We start from the raw sequence: 14255 nt of genomic DNA on the forward strand, positions 1-14255 counted from the left end.
GCGGTGGTACCCGCGCAGAGGAGGTTGCGCTACGGAGGGTGCGGGTCGGTGTTTCCCTAAAATATGCCGTAGCACGAACATGGCCTCAATACCGATACTCATATCAACGTTCAGGATGTCCTGTCTGCAAGTCAATATGCGGCAAATATCCACCATTTGTGTGTTTGCCCGGCGCTGAAGCCGGCGAGAATTCGGCACTTGATGGTAGTGGGCCTTTCGCCGAATAACCAATCTTCGTAAATTGCACGGACGCAAGGGCCTTAGCATCGTTCTCTCTTCAACTTTTTAGAGCAGCCAATTTTTTTTATTTAATACTCTCAAAATTTTCTTTCTCGATATTCCTGTAATATTAAACAAGAGTATAAAAAAATATCTATACTCGTCGGAATGCTTAACCTTTTTCCTCCTCCCTCTGCTCTTGCCTAGTATTGCTAAGAAAGGCAGCGGCCCGCGAAGGCAATGAAAGCATAAGAAGATAATATTACAGCCTGTTAATTTTTCAGTTATGTAAAAGTAACAGAGCAATTATTTTATGCCCTAATATATAGCTTTTATTCTTTTGTGCGTATTTCCGATGCGTGTAACCTAAGCATTACATTGTTCGCCAGTGTTACCCTCGTGCACTCAAGCGGAGGAATAATAATAATTTTGTGTCACCAGCTTTAGGTGGTAACAAGTAACCATGATATTAAAAGCTCACATGACTTGATTTGTAAAGCCTGAGATGCAACGAAAACACGCTTACGTGGAATCAAGGTAGATTCAAACATTTACACAAGGAAAAAAGATATCAGGTAACTTTGACAAGAACCATGAACATATGCCAAAATAATAAAGAAACACATTCTGCTCTGAATACTGTTTATGAGGCAGCTCGCTAAAGAAATGCGTACATTGTATAGCAACATACAACATAGAAGTAACATGAAATATATCTTCCACTGTAAAAAAACCCATATCATGCAACTGTATTCTCTGGTACTCCTACATTATGTTCGATGACACAAAAGCCAGCAAGGCTTGACGTCAAGGGCACTTAAAATTGCACAGTAAGTCATAACGCATTATTCAACTATGCATCTAGACATCGTGTTTGATACGCAAGCATTTCTCGGCTGATGTATCGCGTGGATAGACATTGTAATTAGAGCCAGTCGTCGTAGCGCGTTCCCACAAACCGATAACAATAAAAAAAGTGTCACTGTCAGGAATCGAACCACCATTCGAAGAGATCAGCATTCTTTGCCCAGGCAGGAGAGCCCTATACTATCGTCGCATTTGTTTTCTCTTAAACAATGTATTTGTTACCCTGCAGCTGATCGCTGCTCATGTAAAACTGCACCACTCGCGTTCTGTGCAGTAAACTTCGCAGTCTTCATCATCTTCCAAGTGCGAACGCTCTCGCGCTGTGCTGTGAACAGCGCCGTCTACATGAAGGTCTATTTGTGCCACTACTTCACTAAAACTAGATAAATACGTCATAGACATGCGCCATTTTGTCGAATGCGGCCAAGGCTGGATAGCGTGACGAGCGAATTTAGCAGACTAGGAGGCGTAAGAGAACTCACAATGCTTTCGTCGTGCTGTACCTAATCAGACTTGTGTACCCCCTGGAATCTTTCATTTATATACTTTTTTTAATAAAAGAATGCATATTATTAGCACAAGTGTAACATATGTTTTTCTTGTGGTCGATTCCGCTAAGGTTAAAAGCATCGGCTATCTTGCCTTCGGATCAAATAATGTGTCTATAATCCATTTATTATTCTTGATTTCGACTAGGATGTCGTAAAACGCAAGCGGTGCTCAATTGAGATATAGAGAAAAACGCATTTAATGAATCGAAAGAAGGAGAGGTTGGCCTGTGGTAAAAGACCCTGGCCTAATTTCATGTGGAAGTACCATAATACTCACTGAATGTTCGAAAGCAAAACGAAATGCAGAAAATGCAACAAAAATAAAGCGTCGTAAAGCAAATATAATATGCAAATATAACATTTTAAGTAGAAATGACAATCTGATGTGCAAAACACGACTGTACTTCGAGTATACAGTACGCATAGAATAGCACGCCACTATTTGTACTCCGAGAAAAGTACGCAGTATGAAGACTGAGAGCTCCTTCAAATGTAGTGACGAGCTACAAATGCAAAATGTGCATCATGCATTCGCTGTTTTGAGCAAAATAAATATCGCGTGTTTTCTTAAAGGAGACCAGAGACACAGTCTTCGTACTCTTATTCTAGGAGTAGGGAGAGAGGCAGGCGGAGGTGGAGGAGGAGGAAGAAGAGGAAAAGTAGAGAACTTTGTTTCAACGAAATATGAAGTAACGATTATTCTCTGAGACGGGATCACCAGTGAAACGTGTCAGAGACTAGATAAGTCCAGCACGACGAGAGGTGAAGAGGAATAGAAATGGCGAAATATCAAGGCATCGAGGCAGGAGAAAATAATGTTCGTGCATTTTTCGTAGTGTCATATATGTGTAGTGTCATATATGGTAGCTTCAAGAGTCCGTAGTTAATCGGTGCTGAGATACATGCATGCAACTGCAAGTGTACGTTTTTTTTAGTGTTGCCTTAGCGAAACTCTATATCGCTCTCGCATTAGAGTAAGGCATGGTAAGGTGATAAGGCAAGGAAATCCCATGCTTAAAGTGTAGAGCAGTCAAGGCGAAGAGCGCTACTTGTGCTTTTTCTGAAGTTGTGCAGGAATCCGACCCTTGGGACAATGTGCGTATAGCCCGTATTCAATCTCTGTATATGGCATATCCTGGTGGGTTACTGGCAGCTTAAGAAGGCGGTGGTTGGAGGGGGTCCTGGATCTAGTGTCCAGTGGGAGAGCTTCTAGGGTCGCTGTACGAAGGAGATCTGTGTAAGGAAGTGTTGTGCTTATCAACCTGGTTTCCACTCGCAATCGATTAACCCTGTCGTTGACCTTAGTTCGAGGTGTGTCTTTGAACATGGTTATAGCCTAAATGTGATACCGCAGTTAGGTAACCCGCGCAGAAAGTCTGCTTGTACGGTACTGAAAGTACTTACAGCTATCTGGTGCAACGTTTCCAGCAATAAGGGCATGGGGTGTTTCATGTGACTGATATTCGCCATTGGAGCATAGGCCACGACAAGGTCCACCTGAAGAACAAATTGTATGAGTCATATACTGTTGAGGACTCGATTCCAAACAAAATATTGCCCATCGAAAGAATGATGGTCTCTGACAGTAAGAAAAAGGGAAGTAATAAAGATAGAATGGAATCGCTACGGATAAATGCTACGCCCTCAATCATTGCAACTTTCTATAAATGTTTTGCCAAAGAAGGCCGCCCTACTCTCGGTGCAGATAAAGGTTTTTCAGTATAATCATGGGAAAGCAGCGCCCCATCCTGTCATCGCGTTATGGCATTTCCCAAATTTGTGAACATGTACCTTTGGTGTCAGGGAATTTCTTAACACCGTGATAAACTGTAATGCTTCAGCTGGCCATCAAGAAGAAAGTAATCTTTTACCGCACGCACTGATTGCCGCAAAGGTTTGTGGATGAAGACTAAAATCTACCGTCTCTTATTTTAGAGACAATTTGACGTGGAGTCATCCCAAATATATATTTTTACTGGAGAAAGGGAGTTTCCAGGTTTGACCAGAGTTGGTCTTCAAAGTGTATCGTTAATCACTGCTGAATAATATCGTTCCCTGCCACAGAAACGATTATTGTAGCTTTCGAGCCTTCACTGCGGGTCAGTGGCATTAGCAGGTCCTCCGAACGATGAAACATTGACCTCATGTTTACTCACTTTGTCATTGTACTCGGGTCGCGTGGACAGTAGCACCAGCACAGTGGTCGCTCCCTGGGACAGGGTGAAGAGCGTCAGCTTCGAGGCACCAGTAGCGTTAAGCACGTGGTCGATGCCTGCAGCGACATCGTAACGCCCCATTTCGTCGAAACTGCGACGCGGAATAAAGACATCGCCAGTCTTGCTACCTGAATACAGTAACAAAAAGTTTCGAGTAGTGCACTGTGTACAGGCAACTACTGGCGAGGAAAGTTTTGGTTACGGCGTTTCTAAAGGGCTATTTTTTAACCTACACCACCTACACCAGTGCAACGAAAATGCATTATAAGCATTGGAAATTTTGCTACACTGGTGAAGCTAGTGTAGGTTAAACCAATGGCCCTACAATGACTGGCTCCTAGCCCAAGGCAAGCGTCTTTTCTTTTACGCCTTTCAAATGTATACAATTTAACTAACGCCTGACACACTCCGCCCTCTCAAGTGAGCATTTGACCGATGATGCGATATTCTCGTCATAGGGACTCACAAACACTCTATACAATAAGCAACATTCGTCATCAATATTATCAATATATTTTTACTGAAAGTGTGAGCATGTTCAAATGCACAATGTGAAGGTGTATAAGTGAACATTAATTCTTGGACTCCGGGCGCAGAATTCGGGACCCGCGAGGAAGCTCGCCATGGCACTGATGATGCAACGTTTCTCTCCACAAGAAAGAATCACCTAAAACAGAATATGAGGGCTTGTACAGCTGCCAACTCTCACCCCCAGGTATGAATAAGTGGGTTAACTGACATCGTCAACTTTGGCCTTAATTGTGAATAGGAGGTTTCCTTTCGGAGGATCAGAGTCGGAGTAATTCATCATGCTTAACATAACTCAAATGTGTCCTGGATTCAGAGAATTATAGATGTCTGTAGGTTTTTGCAGTTTCGAAATAACGATATCTGCAACTTGCTTTGGGTTAGCCCCGTACTGAATTCGACCAAAATCACAAATTTAAGCAGCGGGTCCCTCACAAAATAATGTTCTGTTACACATAGGCTTGACGCAAAGATCGCTACCCGCTCACACACCGACTAATCGCCATTTTTTTCCCTTAAACTATTCCGCTCTTCTTTTCCTCCAGTATTCTTCCTACACCACGACGTTTTAACACTAATTCTATCACTTACCGTAAAATAATAAAAAAAAAACACTTTTGACATTGATTTACCCCAGGCAGACTCGAACATCCCTATCTGGAGCTCGCAATGGCTAATGAAAAAGCGTGACTAAATACAATATTATGGCCTTTTCATGCAGCAAAAATCCAAATCCCGTTGCCAAAAATATTTCTTTCTTACTGACAGCTGGGGAAACTTACAAATAAATCGACATCATGGTGCCGTCAAACCTAAGTTTGAAAGCACACGTCGAGTTTTGCACAAAAAAGCGTCCTCTAATGGCGTGCTTGGATACCTGAAACGCATTTTATTAACTGGCCCGTGTCAAAATTTTATAGCACTTACTTGTTCGCTCAAAGTTAGATTATGTTAAGTGTGGCACGTTTTCACTGCCACGCTTGTTAACGCCATTGATGCTCTGCAGACTCTAGCAGCCCATGTTATTGCACGTAATTAAGTACGTTTGTCCAGCGTCAAAGAAATCAAGAAGAGTATGTCATTAGCCTCTCTTGCTTTGCGCAGGTAAGTATCGCGCCTATGTCTATAATTTTTATTTTGGACAGTATACTCCAATCTTAAACTTGCATCAATCACAGCACCGAACTACAATTGCCCTGCATCGATCATTTGTGCGCAACATTGGCCTTCCTTGTTACCGTAGGGCATCCTCAATATATCCTTTTACTCCAAAACATTGCCGGAGTGGAACCACCTATCAGGAGATATTGTAACTGCAAATGACGGCGATGAGTTTAAGATGATATTTTATTGCTATATTACAGTTACGGTTTAGCATAGCATTTGTTCAATTGGTTTTGAATATGTACGTTTATTTCAGCACTTTTTCTAGAAAGAAATATGCCACATTTATAGTCTCTGACTTTTACCCACTTGGCATGTTCAATTTTGCCACTAATAATGTCGTTGTATGACATATTTTTGGCGTTTACACACAGACCTTTTTAAATGTTGGTTTCTCCGAATTTATTTTATTTGACGCTAATACTCGTGTGAAGTTCAACGTTTTCTACAGATGTAAAATCTTTCAAATAGTTATTTATTGCCACAGTAATACGCACCATATTTGACGCCCGCGCGTGCGCACCGCGCGCGTGCATGCGTGTGTGTGTGTGTGTATGTGTGTGTGTGCGTGTGTGAGCGTGTTCGCTGCCCCTTTTTTTACGCCCCGCCGGAGTGGCGCTGCGGTTAGTGCGCTCGACTTCTCTTCCCAAGGATGTGGGATCGTCTCCCGGCCTCAGCAGCCGTTCGATGCAGGAGAAAAGCTGGGCGTCCTAATGCTGTGCGATGTCAGTGCTTTAAAGAATCCCAAGTGGTCGAAATTTTCGCAGTCCTCCCTGCAGCGTGCCATATAGTCTTATTCGCTTTGGGACGATAAAGCCGAAATATAAGCCTTTTTCTTACGAGTTTATTTTTGCCATTATGTGCCCCTGTCCTCATTACCTTATGGGTTATGAGGCTATCGATAATAAATAAATATCTTGTAAGCACTGCGAGTGAACTTCATCTTCATCTCAGCGTAATAATCATCGGTCATCGTGTCGTGGGAAGAAGACGAAGTGTTGGTGAGCTGTGGCTAGGAGGCAGCTGCTGCTTCGGCCTATCTGAAATAGAAAGGGTAAATTGCTGGTGCATCCTTCTGCTTCACAAGTGGTGGAGGGGAGTCCTGATCGCAGCGTCCTCAACGCGGAACCCTTGGAGCTCCGTTCCAGTCGTGATCTTGGCGGCACATCAACCGCCATGGCGCAGTCACATCCGCCTGCTATGACTTTCGTTCTGGCGTCTGCCGCTACCGATGTACATCCGACGACTGCCCATACCTCCTCTGCACAGCTGATGTGTCATTGAGCCCCTGCTCCTCACCATTTGACCCATCAAACTTGGTCAGTTACCTAACGTTAGCGCGACCGTCCTGTTTTCGCCAGTCTCCACGGTGACGACGTGGAAGACTGGTTAGAACAGTATGATCGGGTCAGTGCTTTTACCGGCTGGGACGCTCCTACGAAGCTACTCAACGTTTCGTTTTACCTTAGTGACATGGCTAAGAAGTGGTTTCTCAACCATGAGGACGCCATTCCTGACTGAAGCTACTCAAAGCCTCGTTTTACCTTAGTGACATGGCTAAGGCATGGTTTCGCAACCATGAGGACGCCATTCCTGACTGGCTTCAGTTCACGACACAGATCCACCACATATTTCAAACTGCTGGTGCTGGTCCGGCCTCTTTCCAAAAGAAGCTGGAGACCCGTGTGCAACTTCCAGGAGAAACATACACATCCTACATTGAAGACCTACTCACCCTTTGCCGGCGAGTCAAGGATACCATGGTCGAAGCTGAACATGTTTGCCATATTTAAAAAAAAATTGTATCTTTTGACTGCACAGATCTAGCTGCTCAAAATCCCGTTACGATTGCAGACATTCGTACCACTTGCCAGCGACTTAACTATCTACAGTCGCGCTGGCTCAACACCATCTGGGATCCGAGCGAAACTAGCGAAGCTGATCTGCGCAACATGATTCGCTCTATATATACGGAAAGAGCTCCACAATAATATTTCGTTCGTGCCTGCTTTCTCACGCCCAACTGTTCAATCTCCTGAGTTGCGTGGCATCATTAAGGTGGAGCTTGCTTCATTCAATCGTCCCACGGCTACAGAACCATCTGCTCCTCCCTACGTTCCGACGTATGCTGAATTCACTGCGGCAACTCCCCCTTGCCCTGCCCATCACGCGCCTGTGCCACACAGCCTCGCCGCACTATCCCCGCGACACCAGTGTATGGTAATTGGCGGTCTCTCCCACATCGTCCAGTATGTTTCTATTGGGGCATCCGCGGTCATGTAACACGCGTCTGTTGCCAACGACTTCGTGATGAGCGTGCGAGCTACGGGTACGTTCGACGTGACGACGCGTAGCAGCTTCCTCCTCGACAGTATTACAGGGATAATGACCTCCATCGCTCTTCCTCTACGTCGACTTCCCCTGACCGGTCTATGACAGCACGGCCATCGCGTCGTCGCTCTCCATTACCCTTTCACCGGTCTTCGTCGCCCCTTCGGCCTCCATTTTCACCTTCTGCCCGCCACACGGAAAACTAACCTATGCATTTTCCGCAGGTAAACTTCTCCGCCCGCCGTCGCTCTAATTCCTCCTCTGCTCCCATCCAACATGTTGACTGTATTTGTTGAAGGAAATGTACTGGAAGCTTTAATTGATACGGGCACTGCTATTTCTATGAAGAACTTGACGTGTTTAAAACTACGAAAAGTGCGCACACCTTACACCGGTCCTCCTTTACCTGCTGCAAATGGACAGAATATTAACCCTTGTGGAGCGTGTACAGCCCGAGTCAATATTGATGGCATCTCGCAATTTATTGGGTTTGCTGTCCTATCTTCTTGTGTCCATCAACTCATCTTTGGTTGGGGTTTCCTCCAAAACGCCTCAGCAGACATTGCGTGTTCTTTTCTCACTATTGATGTCACTGGATGCAACATTTTTGCCAATAGAGACCACCTCCCGCCCGTTTAGTTATGCTTGCTGATCCCGTCCTCTATCCGGGAAACAAAGATATTCCATCTGTGAATTCTGACGCCGTCACCGATGACGACGTCCTGCTTACACTCAGCCCTCGTCTCCCATCAAGAGGTATTATAATCATCGTGTCTCTTCGCTTCTCCAGCGCTTCTTCACTTCTCGCCGCCTTTTTTACAAGTCTGAAGTTTTTTATTGCACGTAAAAGGTTAACAAAACATGAATACAAAAGGAGGTCCCAAAGTCAAGGACTGCACGGGACCTCCTATTATGAATATTGTAAAGAAATATATAATCAGCAGTTGCAAAATTTACACAATATTTCGCATCAGTGAGATGGTGTGAACGAAATGTGAATTTATTTCAGGCACTATTGTTGTAATGAAAACGCTTATACACCTAATCACATAATGAAAACATAAAATACAATTCATAAAAAGATATAAAGGATAACACTGGAACAGTTTATCTTTAAAAAATACGATTAGTGTGATAACAAACATGGACGAAGAGCGGATTTAAAGGCATATATAGTTAATAATTGTTTGATAGATACTGGTAAAAAATTCCAAAAAGTGGTACCAGAGAATCGGACTGCTTGTTTCCCGTAATTAGTGCTTGGTTTAGGCAGCAAGAAGTCATTATTTGTGGCGAAACGTGTGTCGGTACGACGCGGTATTTGATCATTGGTGGTTAGAGAAAATGGAAGTAGCTCTCTAACAGATTTATACATTAAGGTACATAGACTGTAGTCGAATATTTTGTTCACAGAAAGAATACTGTGTGATTGGAGCTAACAAAGGGCATTTTCTGAGTGGTGACTACAAGTAATAATGCGTATAGCTTGATTTTGGATAATTTGCAGGGAAGATAAATGCGAAGGGTACGTGTTTCCCAAGATGGAAATGCAGTACTCAATGTGAGTGTGGATGAACGAGTAATATAGAGAAATGACCGCGGGAATATCAAAATACGGGCGAACTTTATTTAGAACTCTAATGCTATAAGCCATTTTGCAAGAAATAGATGTGATGTGAGTCCGAAATTTCAAATGTTTTTCAAGTTCCACACCTACAAGTGACACATGATCAGAAGCAATGACAGAGTTTGAGCCGATATTAACAAACGGGGTTTCGCAGATAATTTTATGAGGTGAGCTTAAAACTATAAACTAGATTTGGATGCATTAATGAACTGCATATTATCCCGGCACCAGCTGAATACAATGTCTGCATCAGCATTCAGTTTTTCTACCACCTTGTTTTTCTGTGAACCCGAGGTTAGATGGTCGTCTCATCTCCATAAAGAAAACAGTTAGAACTTCTAAGGCACATAGGGAGGTCATTTATCTACAATAAATATAAGAAAGGACCAAGAAGTGAACCTTGTGGAACTCCAATGTTAGTAGTCTTGTATTTTGAATATGTTTCTGATATGAATACCGCTTGTTGTCTTTCGAATAAATAGTGTGACGAGGAAGAAGTGCACGAGGAACATTCCAGCCAGTGGCATCGTGATCGCTGCGCGTGACTGTGTTCGCAGTCGCTGTGCTCGCCGCTGATCTTCCAAGTCCTGCTGATCGAGTCCTGCTGATCTGCTCAATAAACCCCCCACCTTACATTTGGTGGAGCTGCCGGTTAAGATCTATCTTCTCGCCCTGGAACTCCGTAGCCACACATTACCACCTCCTGCGATGCCTGAGGATGTTAACCACTAAGCCGTACAAGTTGGCTCGGCCATCATCTGTCCCAGCTCCCTCCGCCAGCGAGACCCCGCCATCTTCAGCGGCACTGACGACCACTACGTCGAGGACTGGCTCACATCCTATGAGTGAATAAGCGCTTGCAACAAATGGGACGCGGAAACGAAGTGAAGCAACGTGATATTCTATCTCACCGGCGTAGCAAATCGATGGTTTCGGAACCATGAAGTGAGCATTCCATCATGGTCCGCGTTTAAATCCAGCTTCTCTGAAGTTTTCGGCCGTCCGGCTGTGAGGAAACTCCGCGCTGAACAGCGCTTGCGTGCTCGGGCGCAGTAAGTTGGCGAGAATTTCACGAGTTACATCGAGGACGTCGTCGACTTGTGCAAGCGCGTTAACGCACAGATGTCAGAGGCCCTCATGATCAAGCACATTCTGCAAGGCATCGATGACGACGCCCTTCAGATGCTGTCGACTCGAGATATCCACACCGTCGCGGAAGCGGTCAGACTGCGTCAAAGTTATAATGAACTGCGGAAACAAAGGGCCATAACTTGCGCGAGCACCATGCACTCTGAGTCCCTTGCTGGCCTGACAGATGCAAGCGAACATTCTGCTCTCCTGCCACAAATTAAGAGCTTCATTCGGGAAGAAGTTGCTCGACAGCTCTCCCTTATGTCCTGCCATCAAGAACCTTCCTCACACCTAGCTCCCAGTTTGGGCCAAATTATTCAATAACAGTTAGCTGAATCTATTCCTCCAGCCCCTCAATCCATGGCTGTCGCAGCGCCGTTAACATATGCGGCTGTTGCTGCCCGACAACCACCTACTAATGCTCCGCCGCCACCTGCCTACGTTCAGCTGCCTCCTGCGCCTGCGCGAGAACCTGCGCAGTTTATTCGACCAGCTTCAAGACCACGTAATCCCTGGCGCACGACGGATAACCGGCCAATTTGTTACACTTGCGGGCTTGCTGGACACATTTCTCGTTATTGCCGCAACCGTCTCCCAGCGTAGGCACCACCTACTCATGGCTCTGGGTACTGGTCTCCGACGCCTCAGTATTCCACGCCTACTGAGATTCCAGCCTGCCGTCATTTCTCCCCAAACCGCTCAGCCATGTCCGACCGCCTTTCACCGTCGCCGCGACGCCGCTCTATCTCTCCGATGCGGCGTCGACAGAACGCTTCACGTGAGGAAAACTAGCGGCCGCAGTTCCTGAGGCGAGATCTGCGACCCCGTCGAACTTTCCAAGTTCTCATCTGTCTCCGGCCAGCCTTATTGAAGTGGTCGTCGAGGGCGTTGCTGTCATGGCTCTAATTGACACTGGTGCTGCGATTTCGGTAATGAACGCAAAACTATATAGCACTTTAAAGGAAGTGAAGACGCCAATGGCGGGACTTTCGTTGCGAACGGCCAGCGCTCAGCACTACAGCAGCGTTCACCGCTCGAGTAGTTATCCAGAATTGCCTTTATACGATTGCGTTCGTCGTGCTGCCAAGTTGCTCACACGCTGTAATTTTAGGAATTCCTGTCGCGTCACGCTGCTATTATCGATTGTGCTCGAGCTGAAGTAGGGTTCTCGACTGTGCCCGATGCCTTACCAGACGCTAATCAATCAAATTGCTGTGCTAAAGCCCTCGTCGCCGAAGATACCGACCTTCCTCCCTGCTCTTCAGTGCTTGTTCGTGTCGCTTGTGCCTCTGTTAGCGATGACACCGTTCTCTTCAGACCAGTCCATACTTTCCTGCGCCGCAAGTGCCTTCCATTGCCCTACGCAGTGCTCGCCATTTCCGCTGGCCTTTCCATGTTATGGGTCTCTAAGCCATTTAACTCCCCTACTGCTTTAAGCAATGGTGAATGCCTCGGAAGTATCCAGCCAATCGCTTCTCTTCTTATCTCTGAGGAACCTGATGACGCGCTGCACTCTGCCGTGACAGCGCTCAGCCCCCCTTCACCTGCGCCTGTTCCCCCCTCTACAGACGTGTTCCTTCGTTCTATTGACGCCGATCTTCTTCCAGAGCAGCGCATTTGGCTTTTGAACCTGCTACATCACTTTCGCTCCTCCTTAGACTGTCATCAAAGTTCTTTGGGTCAAACTTCTACAGTCACTCATCAGATCGACACCGGCACCTACGCACCACTGCGACAGCGCCCCTATCGTGTGTTTGCAACCGAACGCCAGGCTATTGAAGAGCAAGTCGACCTAATGATCCAGAATGGCGTGATTCAGCCCTCAAGCAGCCCTTGGGCGTCACCTGTCGTCCTCTTAAAAACGAAAGATGGTTCTATCCGATTCTGTGTCGATTATCGCCGCCTTAATAAGATTACGCAAGAGCATGTCTATCCTCTCCCACACACCGACGACGCTCTCGATTGTTTGCAAGGCGCCGAGCTCTTTTCTTCCCTAGATTTACGTTCCGGGTACTGGCAAGTTTCCTTGGAAGCGGCTGATCGCCTCAAAACTGCCTTTGTAACTCCCGACGGCTTGTACAAATTTACAGTTGTGCCGTTTGGCCTTTGTAATGCTCCGGCAACATTTGAGCGGATGATGTACACCATTTTGCGTGGCCTAATGGGGAAGACGTGGCTCTGCTACCTCGATGACATTGTGGTCTTTTCTTCTGACTTTGACACACACCTCCAACATCTGAAGCACGTTTTGACCTGCCTATCTGATGCTGGACTGCAGCTAAATTTGAAAAAAATGTCGTTTTGCCGCCCCCAGCTCACCATTCTCGGCCACGCTGTTTCCAAAGAAGGTGTATCTCCATACCCTGCCAAACTTCGTGCCGTAGCAGCCTTTCCCAAATGACTTCCATCAAAGATCTACTTAGCTTCCTCGGGCTGTGCTCTTACTTTCGCCGCTTTATTATGAATTTTGCTTCCATTGCTGCTCCCTTGACAGAAATTCTGTCCGGCAGTTCCGACCTTTCGTCGTGGTCACCAGCGTGTGACGATGCCTTCAATGCTTTACGCCACATCCTCACGGCACCGCCTGTCCTACGTCACTTTGATCCCACAGCGCCTACTGATGTCCACACAGACGCCAGTGGTATTGGTCTCGGCGCTATGCTCGCTCAGCGCAATTTAGGTTATACTGAATACGTGGTCGCCTATGCTAGCCGTACACTCACGAAGGCTGAATCCAATTACTCTGTCACTGAAAAAGAGTGCTTAGCGATTATTTGGGCTCTTAGTAAATTCCACCCTTACCTCTATGGTCGCCCTTTTGACGTAGTGACGGACCACCATGCGCTTTACTGGCTTTTCTCGCTGAAAGACCCGCCCACCAGACTGGCAAGATGGGCTCTTCGCCTTCAGGAATATGATGTCCTCGTTGTTTACCGCTTCGGCCGCAAGCATCACGACGCCGATGCACTTTCCCGCTGCCCCCTTACAGCTGAAGTCGCGAGCCTTTCCTCTACCGACGATTCCCCTCCATCGCTTCACATCCATGACATGCCGTCAGCGCAGCGACAAGATCCTTGGATAAATTCTATCCTCGATTTTATCTCCAATCCTATAGCTGTTGCTCCATCGCGCGCTCTCCGCCGCCATGCTTCCCACTTCACAATTCGTGATAACCTTCTCTACCGCCGCAACTACTGCGTAGATGGCCGCAAGTGGTTGCTAGTTATTCCCCGGCTGCTAATTTCGCAAATCAGTGGCTGTTTCCACGCTGACCCTCAATCCGGTCACGCGGGCGTCTTCACGACATACACTCGTCTCTGGCTGCCTTACTGCTGGCGGGGCATGTACACATTCGTACACAAGTGCGTTCGCTCATGCCTCACCTGTAAACGTCACAAGCCATCTCCTCAACGTTCTGCTGGAGAGTTGCTGCCGTTACCCAGCACACCACACCCTTTCGACCGCGTCGGCATTGATTTGTACGGGCCGCTTCCCTACACTGCGGCCGGCAACCGCTGGACTATCGTAGCCGTTGATCATGTGACGAGGTATGCAGAAACCGCCGCACTTCCATCTGCCACAGCGTCAGAAGTAGCTTCCTTCATTTTGCAGCGATTTTTT

At 46.3% G+C, this 14255-nt stretch overlaps 1 pseudogene; it reads right to left on the bottom strand.

Moving 5' to 3' along the window:
* Positions 1 to 29: 29 nt before the first annotated feature.
* Positions 30 to 14255, bottom strand: part of LOC146209441 (lipase member M-like) — an 83520-nt pseudogene continuing 69294 nt past the window's right edge.

Source organism: Amblyomma maculatum, chromosome 1 (genome assembly GCF_055883805.1).
Source record: "Amblyomma maculatum isolate TAMU_Amacu chromosome 1, ASM5588380v1, whole genome shotgun sequence".
NCBI classification, from domain to species: Eukaryota; Metazoa; Arthropoda; class Arachnida; order Ixodida; family Ixodidae; genus Amblyomma; species Amblyomma maculatum.